This window comes from Mirounga leonina, unplaced genomic scaffold (genome assembly GCF_011800145.1).
Source record: "Mirounga leonina isolate KUSES-001 unplaced genomic scaffold, KU_Mleo_1.0 Mir_115, whole genome shotgun sequence".
NCBI lineage: Eukaryota > Metazoa > Chordata > Mammalia > Carnivora > Phocidae > Mirounga > Mirounga leonina.
In genome coordinates this window covers 81,445,447-81,460,778 of record NW_023270268.1, presented here as the reverse complement: position 1 = coordinate 81,460,778, position 15,332 = coordinate 81,445,447, and the positions used below count along the sequence as shown (strand labels likewise).

At 37.8% G+C, this 15,332-nt stretch overlaps 1 protein-coding gene across 1 annotated transcript in view; it reads left to right on the top strand.

Annotated features, from left to right (window-relative positions):
- Positions 1-15,332, top strand: part of FGF12 (fibroblast growth factor 12) — a 74,865-nt gene that overhangs the window by 9,868 nt on the left and 49,665 nt on the right. The window lies entirely within an intron of this gene.

Sequence of the window (15,332 nt, the reverse complement as noted above, 5' to 3'; positions counted from 1 at the left end):
CTTTCTTTCTTTCTTTCTTTCTTTCTTTCTTTCTTTCTTTCTTTCTTCTCTGTCTCTCTTTCATTCTCTTTTTTTTACACATTTTTATTTTTAAGCAATCTGTACACTCAATGTGGGGCTCAAACTCACAACCCTGAGATCAAGAGTCACATGCTGCACCGACTGAGCCAGCCGGCAACCCTGGACCTTTTTCTTTCTTTGAAAAAACAAGGAAACTCTATGAAAAGACATCTAAGGGCCTTTTTAGCTTGCAAGGTCATGAAATAATTCCCCTCCCTGCAAGAGAAACAGTCATGACTGAGGACATGACATACTCATCTGCTCCCTGCTTTTTACTTACACAGGAATTATACAAACTATTTTCCTAGTGTGCTATTTACGATGTTCTTAACTGCATCCCATAGTTTAATTACTTATAATGTGCTATCAGACATATCTTTGTCTGAGCTATTGGTCTTTATTTCTTTTGACCCCAATTTAGGCCCATTCTGTTCCTTCAAGGATTGGAATTAAATCCAGTGTGCTGCAGTGTTGAAGATTTTTTTTAAACCTAAGGTCAAAAAGGGGATTGAAATGAAATATGAAAGATTCAGGAGAGAAAAACTATGAGCTTGTATAAGTTACTATAAAAAGAAAAAAATAAAGATTTCCAGAAGATATTTTTTTATTGCTACTGGTGACTTAAGTGTTTTAATTTTGAGGATTCAAAATTGACCCAGATCACCTTCACAGTGCCCTAGAATTAGATAATAATACTCAAATAATTAAGAACCAGGGACAAAAATTAAGTAAGTACCAAAGGTAGGGATCCATATCCAAATTACCTGGTTAGAATAAGTGTTAGATTCTGTTTTTAGACAAATAGCTCTACCTGAGCCATCTACATAGTAAGTGTTCCATATGTGATATTCTGTTGGAGAGAAGACTTTAAAGGACAGCCACCCAGTATCATATAAAGGGGTTGGAACGGAAAATGTTTGTCAGTGTCTGAGTAATTAATAAAATATGATGATTGGGCGCCTGGGTGGCTCAGTTGGTTAAGCGACTGCCTTCGGCTCAGGTCATGATCCTGGAGTCCCGGGATCGAGTCCCATGTTGGGCTCCCCGCTCAGCAGGGAGTCTGCCTCTCTCTCTGACCCTCCCCCCTCTCATGCTCTCTATCTCATTCTCTCTCTCAAATAAATAAATAAAATCTTTAAAAAAAATATGATGGAAAATAAGGAGGATCTCACATTTCAAGTTTCTCACTATGGAGAGTGTTAAAACCATGTTGTCATGTTTTACTGTTTCAAGGAGGACTGTGGTGGAATTTTGCAATGCGAGTGTAGCCATGAGGTAAACGGTGAGTGGCATATGAGGTGATAATGCCCCAGAAGCCCAGAATTCTAGGAAAGGAAGTCATGTTGATAGAAACCCAGGCTTCCTTTCTAGTCCCTTCCTCATGGGGTATTCCTCTGAGAGACTGGAGATTTGTTTTCTCTTCAGAACGGTGGACAGGGCACCTGTTTGCCTCCTTGCTGAGCTGTCTCCTTGTCAGGCCCCAGGGCCATTTTCCTTTGTAGCTTTTACTCAGGAAAGTAGTCAGCAGCATCTTGGTTGGGCTACCTTCACATTTTGCAGCTGAGGAAAGCAGCACCAACAAGGAAACTCACTCTGAAATGTTGGTTTTCCTGGTTTTTCCACAAAATGTCCTTGTTTGAGGTTCCTGAGTTGCATTTTCTGGTTTACTACATTTTCTGGAGTAGAATTCATTATGGTTCTGCTAAGGGGACTACCATCTTGGTTGGGAACATGAAAATAGAGGTTCCTTGGCCTACTTCTTATTTTCACCTAAACCATAGTCCTACCCACTCTCTTTCTCATGTTGAGCAAACACATTCAGTCCAAAGCTTTTTTCCATGGAGCTGATGGGTGTACCTGGAAGGGCTGGAGAACAGCGAAGTTCATGCACCTTGGTTTATTATTTGAATTCAAGAAATGCCTGAAATCCTGATAAAAAATTCTTGTTAGAATGGTACTTTGTTTAATACTTTGTCTCATGCCATTACACAACTGCATTTGAGTTGAGTATCTGTGACATCTGCCTTGGGAGGGAGGTGTCTACCTAGTGGGATATACAACTTAAAGTCTTGATAGGTTTGAATTGGAAAACATCAGAGTTCATTACAATCACCCACCTTACAGAGGAGGGAACTAAGACCCCGAAGGGGTTAGTCAGGTCATACAATTACAAAAGGCAGTGAAGACTGAAACTCAGCATAAGCTTATGCCTTACTGTCTCCCAGGCATACATTGTTACTGCTGGTAGAAAGATATGTCCACCTGTTTTTGTTTTTGTTTTTCTTTTGTCTTTTTAAATGCAATTTAAATGTGGATGGTTGCTTTTAAATATCTACAGTCAAGTTATATTGCCAGGTACCTTTATGATATCTGTTTGTCATGGTCTTGGACCTGGGATTCAGCAATATGAGGAAGACCCTGTTCTTTTCCTTTAGGGCAATATATAATTAAGATTTGTTAACTCTGGCTAGATTTGTATTCCTGTGTTCCAAGTAGTTTTGTTGTGTTCTTTTAGAAGTTTCTCCTTTAATGTCTGTATTTCAAGAAAAATAACAATAATTCCTTACTTAAAGAAATTAGCCACAGTCTGTCTTTTAAAAATGCTTGTGTGGGTTCAAAGCTTGACTGAAGGCATGCTCTTTTACTTATATAATGCCAACATGAATAAGCTGGACAATCAGGCTTCTTTCTTCATCCCTCCCTCACGCAGTGGTCTGTTCAACTCCAACGTTGCTGACATTCATGGAATAGTTGCCATATCTATCCATTCGAGTTCCTTTGTTTATAGTTGTTGTTTCTGTTTTTTTCCATGAGGCATGACTTTAACCTCTATGCCCATCTTTGACTTAACCCCACAGGGCCCCTCATTTATCTACCCTGGCGGAGTACTGCCTGCTATTTGAGGCCCAGCTCAACTCTCATCTCTCCTGCTAGATCTTTTCAGATCCTCCGGGGTAGAATGAATCACTGACTGCCCCAGGCTTCCTTTGGCTTGGTACCTGTATTGCTGTCTGCAGTTCAGTCTGTCTTGTCTTGTAATTACTGTATAAGTACCTGACTCTGCCCTCGGAATCTGAGTTCCTATAGGAAGAAGGCCATGTCATGTCAATGCTGTCTCCATAGTAGGTGGTCAGAAATAACTCATCAAAACAAAATGAATTCCATTGGTGACTAATGTGCTCATGGCATCAATACTAGTCAGGCTTCCGCAGAATTTCTGCACAAATGTGAACATGCTGAGCAAGAAAAGGAATTCATATTTTAAGCTACTATCACTTTCCTTTTATTTGATGTTAAAATAAAAAAAATCATCAATCCATTTTCATTTGATATATAGTATCAGATATATACTAAAAATCTCATGTCTTCCCTTTCTCTTCAACCCAAATCCTCGTTGCCACCCCTATTTCACTAAGTATATACTTACATCCATCCCTTCATCAGCAAGGTGACTACTTATAAAGGGGGAAGTTCTATGGGAATGCTAAAAGAGGGAGCATCTTTATATTAATTTGTATCTTTGACCCAGAGACTGAGGGGAAATGGGTGTTGTAGCCAATTTGGAAAAGGGCTCATTTCTATTTTGACTGGCTTTGGTTTCTTAATGATAGGTTAATGAGGAATAACCTTTGCCATTGATTTCAAATTCAGTCATGTGTGGTCCTTACATTTACAGTTGAGACCAACAAGTCATTGTAGTGTTAAATACCCTTGAGGAAACATACTCACTTTGGTTTCACTTTCTTTGGTGAAGCCCTAAGTGATGGGGGAATACAATATTGATTGGGTCTAATGGAAAAGCTTTTTTCTGTCAACTCTCTATTACCTCATTGGCTTTTCTTCTTTCCTCTTCTCTTTCTCTTAAAGCTATTAATAGCAATATTAAGTAAGTCTTCTGTGTATGCTACAATCCTTGGTATTTATTCTTTTGCTTGGTTTGAAACACAGCCTTTTACTTAAGATATGAATAAAAGAGGTTTTCAATTCAGTCTAAGATAACATAGTGCCATAGAAATAACATTGGCCTGGGAGTCAGAATCCTTTTGACCTTGGGGGGGATCTTTTTTTCTTCCCTTCAGCTTAGTTTCCTCATTTTCAGAATAAAAGAGTTATATCAGATGGTTTCTGAGATCCCTTTCACCTTTATCATTCTTGATGTATGTTTTTGGTGTTAATACTTATGGAAGACAGTTGCTTAGATTCTAAGATTCTAAGATATCTGTGTGTCATATATAAGAAAATAGCTTAATGATATGCTGGATATGAAATTGTAGAAGTTTGGCATTATATTAAATGGAATAGGAAAAATGAACAAATATATTTTGTTTAACTGCTTTCTTGTATCTTTGTTCTTAGACTCATTAATTTAATTGAATACAAATTGACTACATTTTTAAATTTTCCTTGTATTATTTTAGTTTTTAGTAATTCATTAGTCATTCAAGATAGTCTATTACATAAGCTTGGACTTCAGCACTGAAGGAATTTAATAAGATAGTGGAACTATATTTTCTTCTAATGGAAAGTGCATTTACTTATTTACTAGTGCAGCTTCAAAGAGAAGATAACAATACAAAATAAACAGGAAAAGGAACTATGATACTGAGTGAAAATTAAAACATTGCTGAATAAGCTAATGTGAAACATCATATTTCACAACAATTGCAAATTAAGTAGTGGAAATGTGGTAAGGTATAGGATTCCATAGAAACTGGAATTGGAATGTCAGTAGAGAAGGAAGTTGCCTTAATTATCAAGTTTGTATATTTCCCAGACCTTGGAATACACCTTTTTGATACATTTTATACCAAAACTTCATCAATTAAGGAAGGAAGAAACCAACATTTAGTAAATATCAGGTTTAACATACTCTTAACAGACATCACATTTGTATAATGGGCAGTTGGTGAAATTTGATTGTGCTCATTAGTGGTAAAACTATAAGATGTAGAAACGAAGGGTATAATTAAAATTTTATCTAAAATGAGAGTTTAGAGTTTCTGTGAGTTTCATTTAGGTATATCACCCATATCATCTGTTCTCATAGGTATTATTGGTATTTGACCTTTTTCTTCTTTATTTTTTTTTTTTCATTTCTTTATCCGTGCAGTATGATCACAATATACTTAGAGGAAATTCAGTTTTATCTTTTGAACCATTGATCATGTTACTGAACCAAAAATAAGTTGGTCTGTTCCTTCAATTTAAGGTCTAACACAAAGTCAATTTTAACCCTTCCATGAGAAGGGATCTTTTTGTTTCTAAAGAAAATGTCAAAACAATCAGTAGGGTCTACCTTATAGTGCTTATCAAGTATGAGGAATCTTTAGAGAAATGATTTGGAGGACTCTTATGGGATTATTTCTCTATATATAAAAATGAATTGAGAATGAAAGTAAGTTCTATTGAATAACTGGCTGGTTTACTGTTTGATTAGAACACAGAACTAATAAAGTCATTTCTTGAGTTTATTCGTATGTAGAACATGGTTATTAACTTATTTTATGCTAAAAGACAAAACCTAGCATAGTGCTTAACACATAGATGTCACAGATGAATGGATAAAGAAGATGTGGTGTGTACCCACACACAGACACACACACACACACACAATGGAATTTTTTTTTTTTTATTTGACAGAGAGATGCACAGCGAGAGCAGGAGCACAAGCAGGGGGAGTGGGGGAGGGAGAAGCAGGCTTCCCGCTGAGCAGGGAGCCCGATGCGGGGCTTGATCTCAGGACCCTGGGGTCATGACCTGAGCTGAAGGCAGACGCTTAACGTCTGAGCCACCCAGGTGCCCCCACATAATGGAATATTATGCAGCCGTCAAAAGGAATGAAATCTTGCCATTTGCAACGATGTGGATGGAACTGGAGGGTATTATGCTGAGCGAAATAAGTCAATCAGAGAAAAAGACATGTATCATATGATCTCACTGATATGAGGAATTCTTAATCTCAGGAGACAAACTGAGGGTTGTTGGAGTGGTGGAGGGTGGGAGGGATGGGGTGGCTGGGTGATAGACACTGGGGAGGGTATGTGCTATGGTGAGCGCTGTGAATTGTGTAAGACTGTTGAATCGCAGACCTGTACCTCTGAAACAAATAATACATTATATGTTAAAAAAAAAAGAAGATAGTAGGAAGGGAAAAATGAAGGGGGCGAAATCGGAGGGGGAGACGAACCATGAGAGACTATGGACTCTGAGAAACAAACTGAGGGTTCTAGCGGGGAGGCGGGTGGGGGGACGGGTTAGCCTGGTGATGGGTATTAAAGAGGGCATGTACTGAATGGAGCAGTGGGTGTTATATGCAAACAATGAATCATGGAACACATCAAAAACTAATGATGTAATGTATGGTGATTAACATAACATAATAAATATAATAAAATAAATAAATAAATAAATAAATAAATAAATAAATAAATAAATAAAATAAAACCTAAAAAAAAAACATAGATGTCACATAAAATATATTTGTTGAATGAATAATCTTACCAATGACATAGACCTAAGAAGACCAGTAAAGGCAGTTAATTTACTAGTAATGACAAGGGTAAACACAAATTATTCCTCCTGGTGGAGAAGGAGAGTAGGGAGTACTCAGTGATGCTTGATGAACATCTATAGGTAGAGTCATCTTCATAGATAAGCTGTTGATCCTTTGGGAGATCTGAGTTTGTCAGGGGAAATTTATCTGATTCAGCGCTATACCATGTCTTAGATGAAAAAGAACATAGGTAGAATTAAAAGCAAAGTTGTACCCATTAATATTGTAATCAGATAGTCTTAGGATTATGGGATACTTTAATGGTCATGTAACTTACATGATATTTGAATATCCTGAACCTATCACCATGGTTCCTTTATTTACATTTTCATACATTTATTTGATACACATCCATTTTCTACTTATAATTTGTCTAGCACTGTGGTGTGGGGCAACAGAAAAAAAGGAACAGGTCTTTAGCTTGATGTTGTGTGTTAGTGGAAGGTACAGAACATCAAGAATTTCACATGTAGTCCAGATTTTCTTCAACACTTTTTAAGAGTTCTTGAGTTTTTTTTTTTTTTTAAGATTTTAATTGTTTATTATTTGAGAGAGAGAGAGATTGAGAGGATGAGTGGGAGGAGGGACAGAGGGAGAAGCAGACTCCCTGTGGAGAGGGAGCCTGACGCGGGACTTGATCCCTGGACCCTGGGATCATGACCTGAGCCAAAGGCAGACATTTAACTGACTGAGCCACCCAGGTGCCCTAAGAGTTCTTGAGTTCTTAATTTTTTTCCACTTTTTTAAAATCTGTGTAGTATGGTTACAGTTTACATAGGGAAATTGTTAGTACTTGGATGGGAGTTTTCTCTTTTAAACATTGACCATGTTATTTCACCAAAAATAAGCATGGCCTGTTCCCTAAATTTGAAGTCTAATACAAAGTCACTCTTAGGTTTTTTAGCATTCTAAAAAGGATTTACAGCACCTAAAGTTTTATGACAGATCGTAGGTGTGTTCATGAGCCTGATTTTCTGCCTCTGGACAAACTTCCAATTTATTAATATCATTGTAGAGGATGTTGCTTGGAATCACACATAATAATCTAGGTTTGGTTCGATAAACCCAGAGTAAAATATCCTCAGTCTAGATTAGAATTTCTGTGAGGCCTTTAGGAGGTCACTTTATCCCTCTGCACAGTAATATTTGGTTAACTGTTCTTGCAACTGCTGTTTTAAAATGTGCTTTGAGAAGAGAACTTTATAATTTCACAGTAGGGATTTTATTATTTTTTAATGTTAACCAAACTCTTAGGATTTTCATAAGAGGGTTTTGTCTGCATTCTAAATTAAGTCTCCAGTTAGTCTAGACTTCATTGGGATTGATTCAGGCACTTTCACAGGTAGATTTCACAGCATGTAAGCTATATGCTCCAAGGCCTTACTGTGTTTAATTTTAAGAGTTCTGAGCATATCTTTGTTCATAATTTTACTGTTACAATCTGTGCACTAATGTAATGAAGAGACATACATTTTACTGGTCCCAAGACAGTAGTTCCTTTTGCCCTGCTTGTGCTCATGCAAGCCCCATTCATCATTCAGACCTATTTCCCAAGTTAAATTCTCCACCTTCTCCTTTATACACCCACTTACTCTGTAGATATTTTTATCGTAAAACTTATAACATTTATTGAAGTTGTTTCGTATAGTTTTTGTTCTGCTAGACTCTGAACTTGACAGCTGGGTCCATGAAAGCAGGGTCATCTTTGTGAACAGTAGTATTTGCTGAATGATATCTTTAGTAGAGGTATTCCTGGTTCTTTGGTTGTTAGTTTGTTTGTTTCTTCTTTCTCTGCCATGGTTTCTCCTTGGATGGGTTCATCTTTATTGACTTCATCTGCCTCTTCTATATTTCTGACTCACAGATTGACATCAGAGCTCCTCATCCAAATTTCTAACTGCATGCTAGATGCCTCCATGTGGTTCCAGGGGTAACTGAAATGCAACCTCCCTAATATTGAATTTATTATTATCGTCCTCCAGATCTCAGTCTGCTTTGTATCTTGAGTTTCCCATCTCGGTGAATGGTACTACTCGTGATACCAAGTAGGCACTTAGCAAATATAATATTAAGTAGTTCAGTGGCACCAACCTTCTTGTCTGCCAAGTTAAGCCCACTTATCTTTGACTCATCTCCTCTTTAGTCTCACATCCAGTCATATATTTCATGGGTTTGCTCTCTGCAAGGCCTTGTTCCCTCCTTTATTCATCAAACACTAACATGAAGACTTTCTGGGGACTACTAAGGGATCGTAAGATGAATCAGAGACAGTCACTAACATCAGACAAACTGACGATCTTTGTTCCATGTTATGTTTATCCCATCCCTCCTGTCACTGCCGAGATTTAGGGGCTTTTTCTTAATACCTAGAATGTTGTAAAGTCTCCCACTTGGTGTCTCAACTTCTCTTTTCTTGACTCCTTGATCATAGTTTACACAGAATTTTAAAAAATACATACTATAGTATGCAACTTCCCCATAAAAACTTTGTAGTTTCCCAGTTGCTTACAAAAGCACTTTTATTGGGGCGCCTGGGTGGCTCATTTGTTGGGCGTCTGCCTTCGGCTCAGGTCATGGTCCCAGGGTCCTGGGATCAAGCCCCACATCGGGCTTCCTGCTTAGCGGGGAGCCTGCTTCTCCCACTCCCCCTGCTTGTGTTCCCTCTCTCGCTGTGTCTCTCTCTGTCAAATAAATAAAATCTAAAAACAAACAAACAAACAAACAAAAAAACCAAAACCAAAACCAAAAGCACTTTTATTTTTTATAAAGATTATTTATTTATTTATTTGAGAGCGAATGGGGGGGGAGCGCATGAATGAGCAAGGGGGTGGGAGGAGGGGCAGAGGGAGAGGGAGAAGCAGGCTCCCCGCTGAGGAGGGAGCCCTACAACATGGGGCTCAATCCCAGGACCCTGAGATCACAATCTGAGCCCAAGGCAGATGCTTAACTGACTGAGCCACCCAGGCCCCCACAAAAGCACCTTTAAGTGGCCTAAAAATGACTATGGCTTCCTGAGACCTTGTTCCATTGACTCTTTATCCTCTGTGAGTGCATTTATCTGCAGCCCCCACACTCTGAGTGTGGCATTTGAGCCAGGGCAGAGAAGAGGAGAAGGATTTCAATAGAAGTCATTGTGAGCAATAAGCACGTGAAGAAATGAATAGAGATGGGAAACCATATGGCTGCAGTTACTGATACTCAAAAATACATGGCACAAAAAGGCTTTTCCCCATCCCTCCATTTTGAGATTTGCCAGGTATTTAGCAACCTAAGCAGCCATTTTGGATGTGTTCTATGGAAGGAAAAGTCATGGGCATTGGAATGTTTTTCGTAAACTAAGGGAACTGTGTCAGTGATAAATTCAGTGTAGGAGAGAGCTCTTCTTTATAAGCCTGGCTTATCATAGCACCTTCCTTAGTTTAGGTTAACTATTTTAAAATTGAGGGCGCCTGGGTGGCTCAGTTGGTTAAGCGACTGCCTTCGGCTCAGGTCATGATCCTGGAGTCCCTGGATCGAGTCCCGCATCGGGCTCCCTGCTCGGCAGGGAGTCTGCTTCTCCCTCTGACCCTCCCCCCTTCATGTGCTCTCTGTCTCTCATTCTCTCTCTCTCTCAAATAAATAAATAAAATCTTTAAAAAAAAAAAATTGAAATGAGAACCTTAGAATATGATATTTAAATATAGGTAGTTCTTAGTTCTTTTTGTTGCCTAGATATTATGGATGACGATTTTAATTGGACATACAATGTTCTTTTCATCATTTGTTCCTTAGGTTGAATTTTCTGCTGTTGTCTAGTCTAATTGTAGCTTTTACCTGACACCTGTGGTTTATAACCTCTCACAGAAATAATGTATTTTGTGTCTTACACTTAACACACTTATTAGACAATGACTGTTTATTAATCTGTTATATCAAGTAAAGACTTAAAATTGATTTTAAGAAGAATCAAAATAAAGTGGAATTGATCTAAAGTTTTGTCTTTGGCTTCTTGTAACTTTATGGAATCAATTAAACATTAAGCACCAGGAATGCTTCATTTCCTTTTTAAAATCTAGGATTAAAAAAAGAGGAAATGCTTATGCTGAAAGGATAGCATTAACATAATTGTAAGCAGTTCCCAGACTTCCCCTTGAGGAAATGTGCAGTCCAGATGGTCCCAGACCTCAGGGGAGAGGTGTAGAATAGATATTGTTAAATTAAGTCTTTTCACATTTCTCAGCCATTCAATTCTGTTTCTTTATAAGATTTTCTTCTTTTTTTTTCCTGTTTGTCTTCCTTCCCTTCTTAATTTTTAACTTCTTTTTTTTCAGTAATTGGGTATCACAGACATCAGTCTCAAATAAGGGACAAAGTTTTTTTCTTTTTTTAAGATTTTATTTATTTATTTGAGAGAGAGGATGAGATAGAGCGAGCATGAAAGGGGGGAGGGTCAGAGGGAGAAGCAGACCCCCTGCTGAGCAGGGAGCCCAATGCGGAACTCGATCCTGGGACTCCAGGATCACGACCTGAGCCGAAGGCAGTCGCTTAACCAACTGAGCCACCCAGGCGCCCAATAAGGGACAAAATTTTGACACTACTTTATATTTCCTAAGATATAAGTGAAAGTTTTCACTCATTTTGTTTTTGTTTCTATTTCACATGTTTCATGTTTTGAAAAACTGAATTTGTAAAATATATTTTGCAAACCTGAATACTTATTTATACAGTATTTCGCAGTTTGACAACATATAGCAAGATGCTTTAAAAAATGTGAAATGTCTGAAAAATGGGAATATATTTATGATAGTTTTAATTAAAAATAAATGGTATTAATTTTTAAATTTTTATTTTTCCTTCTATACTCCATTTATCTCCAACTCTTATTTTAGTTATCACTGTATGGAAATTCTGTGTTTATAAGTCACATATATCCCTTAATAGATTGGATTCTTTTTAATCCATGGTTTCTAGTTTTAAACCCCATGACGTTTAGTGCAATACCTGGCATATCATTACATTTCACTAGACAAAAAAAAAAAAAAAAATAGCATCTTATTTATGTCAGTTTCTATAACGTCACATATTTTAAGTAAAATGCAGTGTAAATCCTGACGTCTTCCAGTAAAACAATTTCTTTTCTGTAGTTGAGATTCTACTATACTGTTTTGAATTGTCTTTATCTTTGCTTATTTTATAAGCACTTACGTTTTATGTACTTTCAATTATATAAGAGTAGCAATGATCAAACTTTAAAATCATGCTATTTCATTCTGTTACTCTAATTATTAAAAATAACTATACTGATTAGTTATTTGATCTTTATCTTGAAAAGATGAAGTAAGACCTAAAAATCTATTAAAAATATATCAAAGATTAGTTAAGTAGAACTTGGCTTTTTGAATTAGTTTATCAATTAAGCTATTTTCCTTCTCCAAACATAAAAAAAAAAAAAGATACTGTTGGATGTCTTATCATCTAACAAAATGGTAAGATATACTTTCAGTTCATTTGAACCCTAGAATTTTAAGCTTCTGAGTAGCTCCTCACTGGTCTTACGCTTGTTACATCTATGAAAGTGTGTGGGTGAAATCTGTGAAATCACAAAAAGGCCAATCCTGAGATGTCATTTGACTTCTTCCTCTGAGGTATTATAAAATATTAACCAGCTTCTCTGTGGGGCTTTCCCACAGGCAGGCATGCCAGAGCACGTTCTGATTCACAGATAATAATGGGATCTGATTACAATCCTTGGATTTGCAGTGCAGTCATCCCATGTCTGAGACAGGAGCACTGAGGATATTTCTCTATATTCTTTCTCAAACACAGTGCAGATCCCTGCTAGCAATTGCCCTTTGTCATATTCATATCATTGTTACTCATACTATTGTTACAGAATTCTGCTACTACAACCATCCTGCAGTGTTTAGAGATCAGGGAGCAACAGGCTGGTTAGTGTCCACCTTGTGGAAGACGATAAAGTATGTAAAGGCACTAGTCCTGTGCCTGGAACATTATAAGTGCTTCATGTCCCCTCCCTCCCTCACCCTGTGCCACTTTTGATTCTAATTCCAGTGTTCTTTGCATTACATAAGATTGTCTCTCTTAGTAGCCTCTTTATTGAGTAGATTAGAAATAGTTTCATTTCTGCCTTTACCCAGTTGGTCATTTTCAATTTGTGTTCTTTATACACTTCTTTGTTTCTGTTCATGCATTGCTGTGTATGTAGAAAGAAAATAGAAAAAAAAATAAAAATGACATAAATCACTCTAATAATGAATGTATCAGAGCCTTCTTTTAATTTTCACATTCTCTTTTATTCTGGATTTCAGTGATTATAGGACTCTATATATAATAAATTTAAGCAAATGAGGGAAGTAATATTTGATGAGATTTGAATGTTGTTTTGGAGGGTGAGATGTATACTCATTGCATCCCTGGGTCATAAATCAGTCAGAAGTTAGAACAGATGAGATTTGTTTAGGTAAAAATTAAATAATGAAATAGGACTCAAACAGCCATTGCCACAAATCATATTTAAGATATGTTCCCAAGATACACTGCAGCCAGCATATAGTATGCGTGTTCGTGTGTATGTGCATATGTATATGTATACTTACACACTAACAGACATAAACGTGCGTGTAAATGAACTATCAAAAAGATTATCTAGTGGGTACCTGGGTGGCTCAGTCATTAAGCGCCTGCATTCGGCTCAGGTCGTGATCCCAGGGTTCTGGGATCGAGCCCCGCATCGGGCTCCCTGCTCGGCGGGAAGCCTGCTTCTCCCTCTCCCGCTCCCCCTGCTTGTGCTCTTGCTCTCTCTCTGACAAACAAATAAATAAAATCTTAAAAAAAAAAAAAAGAATAGGGGCGCCTGGGCAGCTCAGTCGTTAAGCTTCTGCCTTCAGCTCAGGTCATGATCCCCGTGTCCTGGGATCGAGCCCCACATCGGGCTCCCTGCTCGGCGGGAAGCTTGCTTCTCCCTCTCCCACTCCCCCTGCTTGTGTTCCCTCTCTCGCTGTCTCTCCATCTCTGTCAAATAAATAAAATCTTAAAAAAAAAAGAGTATCTAGAACCATGAAAAACCGACATAGCAGTATTTATTTAGGTCAGCTTAGAACCATAGAATTAGTTCAAGGAAAACCATGTTCATGTTCAGACTATGTTACTAAGTAGGTGGGTGTCATTGTCTAACCAATTCATTGGTTCAGCCAAAACTGCAAGCTTACCATGTACTAGTAATTGGACTGAGTATCAGGGAGTTACTTCACCTGTCTGAGCCCCAGTTACCTTAATATTAAAATAATCTAATAAGAATACAAATGAGTCTTCTAGTTCTTAGAGAGAGGGCCTTTGTCCTGGACTTGATTCTGGCTTTCCTCCAGGCTAGTCTTTCTCCGTGGAGCAAAGAGTCCAAGGGACGAAGTGTTCATAACCACCTGGAGCCCATACTTCGTCATTCTATATCACATTCTGGGTATCTGGAACCCTGGAGTTTCCCTCCCAGTAGCACTGAGCCCCCAGCTGGGGTCTGTGTGGGCCTCTCCCCAGGGTCTGAGCTTCCAAGGGCAAATTGTACTAAAGGGGGTATACCCCTAGGCTTGAGGGTCACCAGGGCTGTTTGTAAGAGGTGTGGATGGCACTTAGCCATGTAAGCTTCTATATCCACATGAATCCGTATGAGGCCCCTAGCAGTGTTGGTTAGCTGGAGCTCAGGGGTGGGAAGAGAAGAGGTCTGAGGTATGAGCTTGGGGGCAAGTTCTCCCAGTGTTGTCCTGTTTGGCAGAAGATTCTGAGGAGCCCAAGAAATTCAAGTTTGACTCTGCCTAGGCTTCTTGTTCATTAGGAAGGTATAATTTTCAGGAAACAAAACTAAACATGTTTTATTGAACAGTTAGTTACCTTGATTTATAAATTTAAATATTAGACATAGGGTAGGAGAGTCTCCATTTATTCTCTTGCCCTGGGCCCTACAATTATTAGAAGTGGATTTGAATAATGCCTGCTTTAGAAATGTATTTCATGGGACACATAAGATATATATATATATATATATATTTAAATCAGAAAAAATCTACACAGATTTAGGATATGTTATTACCATGTAATAATATAAAAATAAATAGTAATAGAAGGCACCCAGCAGTAATGAGATACTTGATACTTCACATACAACTCCAATACATAGCGCTCAGGACATTGTAGGAACACATTATCATAGCCACAATGAAATGCATTAAACATGACAAGCCTTTTCATATCTGTGTCTTTGCACAGGCTTCCTAAAAAGCCATTTCTTCTTCCTTCTTCCCCAAATCAATCATATGTATGTATGCATGTATGTATGTAAGTAGGTATGTATCTATCATCTATCTATCTATCATCTATCTATCTCTATCATTTATCATCTCTTATCTGTTGCTACTGTATACAGATGAGGACATTATAAAAGAGAGAAGGCAAGGGACTTATCAAAAAGTGACGGAATTGGGAATAGAGTCATTTTTTTTCCTGACACTTAAGGCAGTCCCTTTTTGTTCTTCTAGTCTGCTTTAGGAATACGCAAGTAGCTGGCCTTCCAGTCTGTGCAGATGGTGCTCTGAATGGCACCCCTGGAGCTTGGCAATGGGAAACCTGTGGTGACTCAGTGATAAAGCCATTACTCAGTAGATCTGCAGTATAGTTTAAGAGAATATATATATATATATATATATATATATATATATATATATATATATAT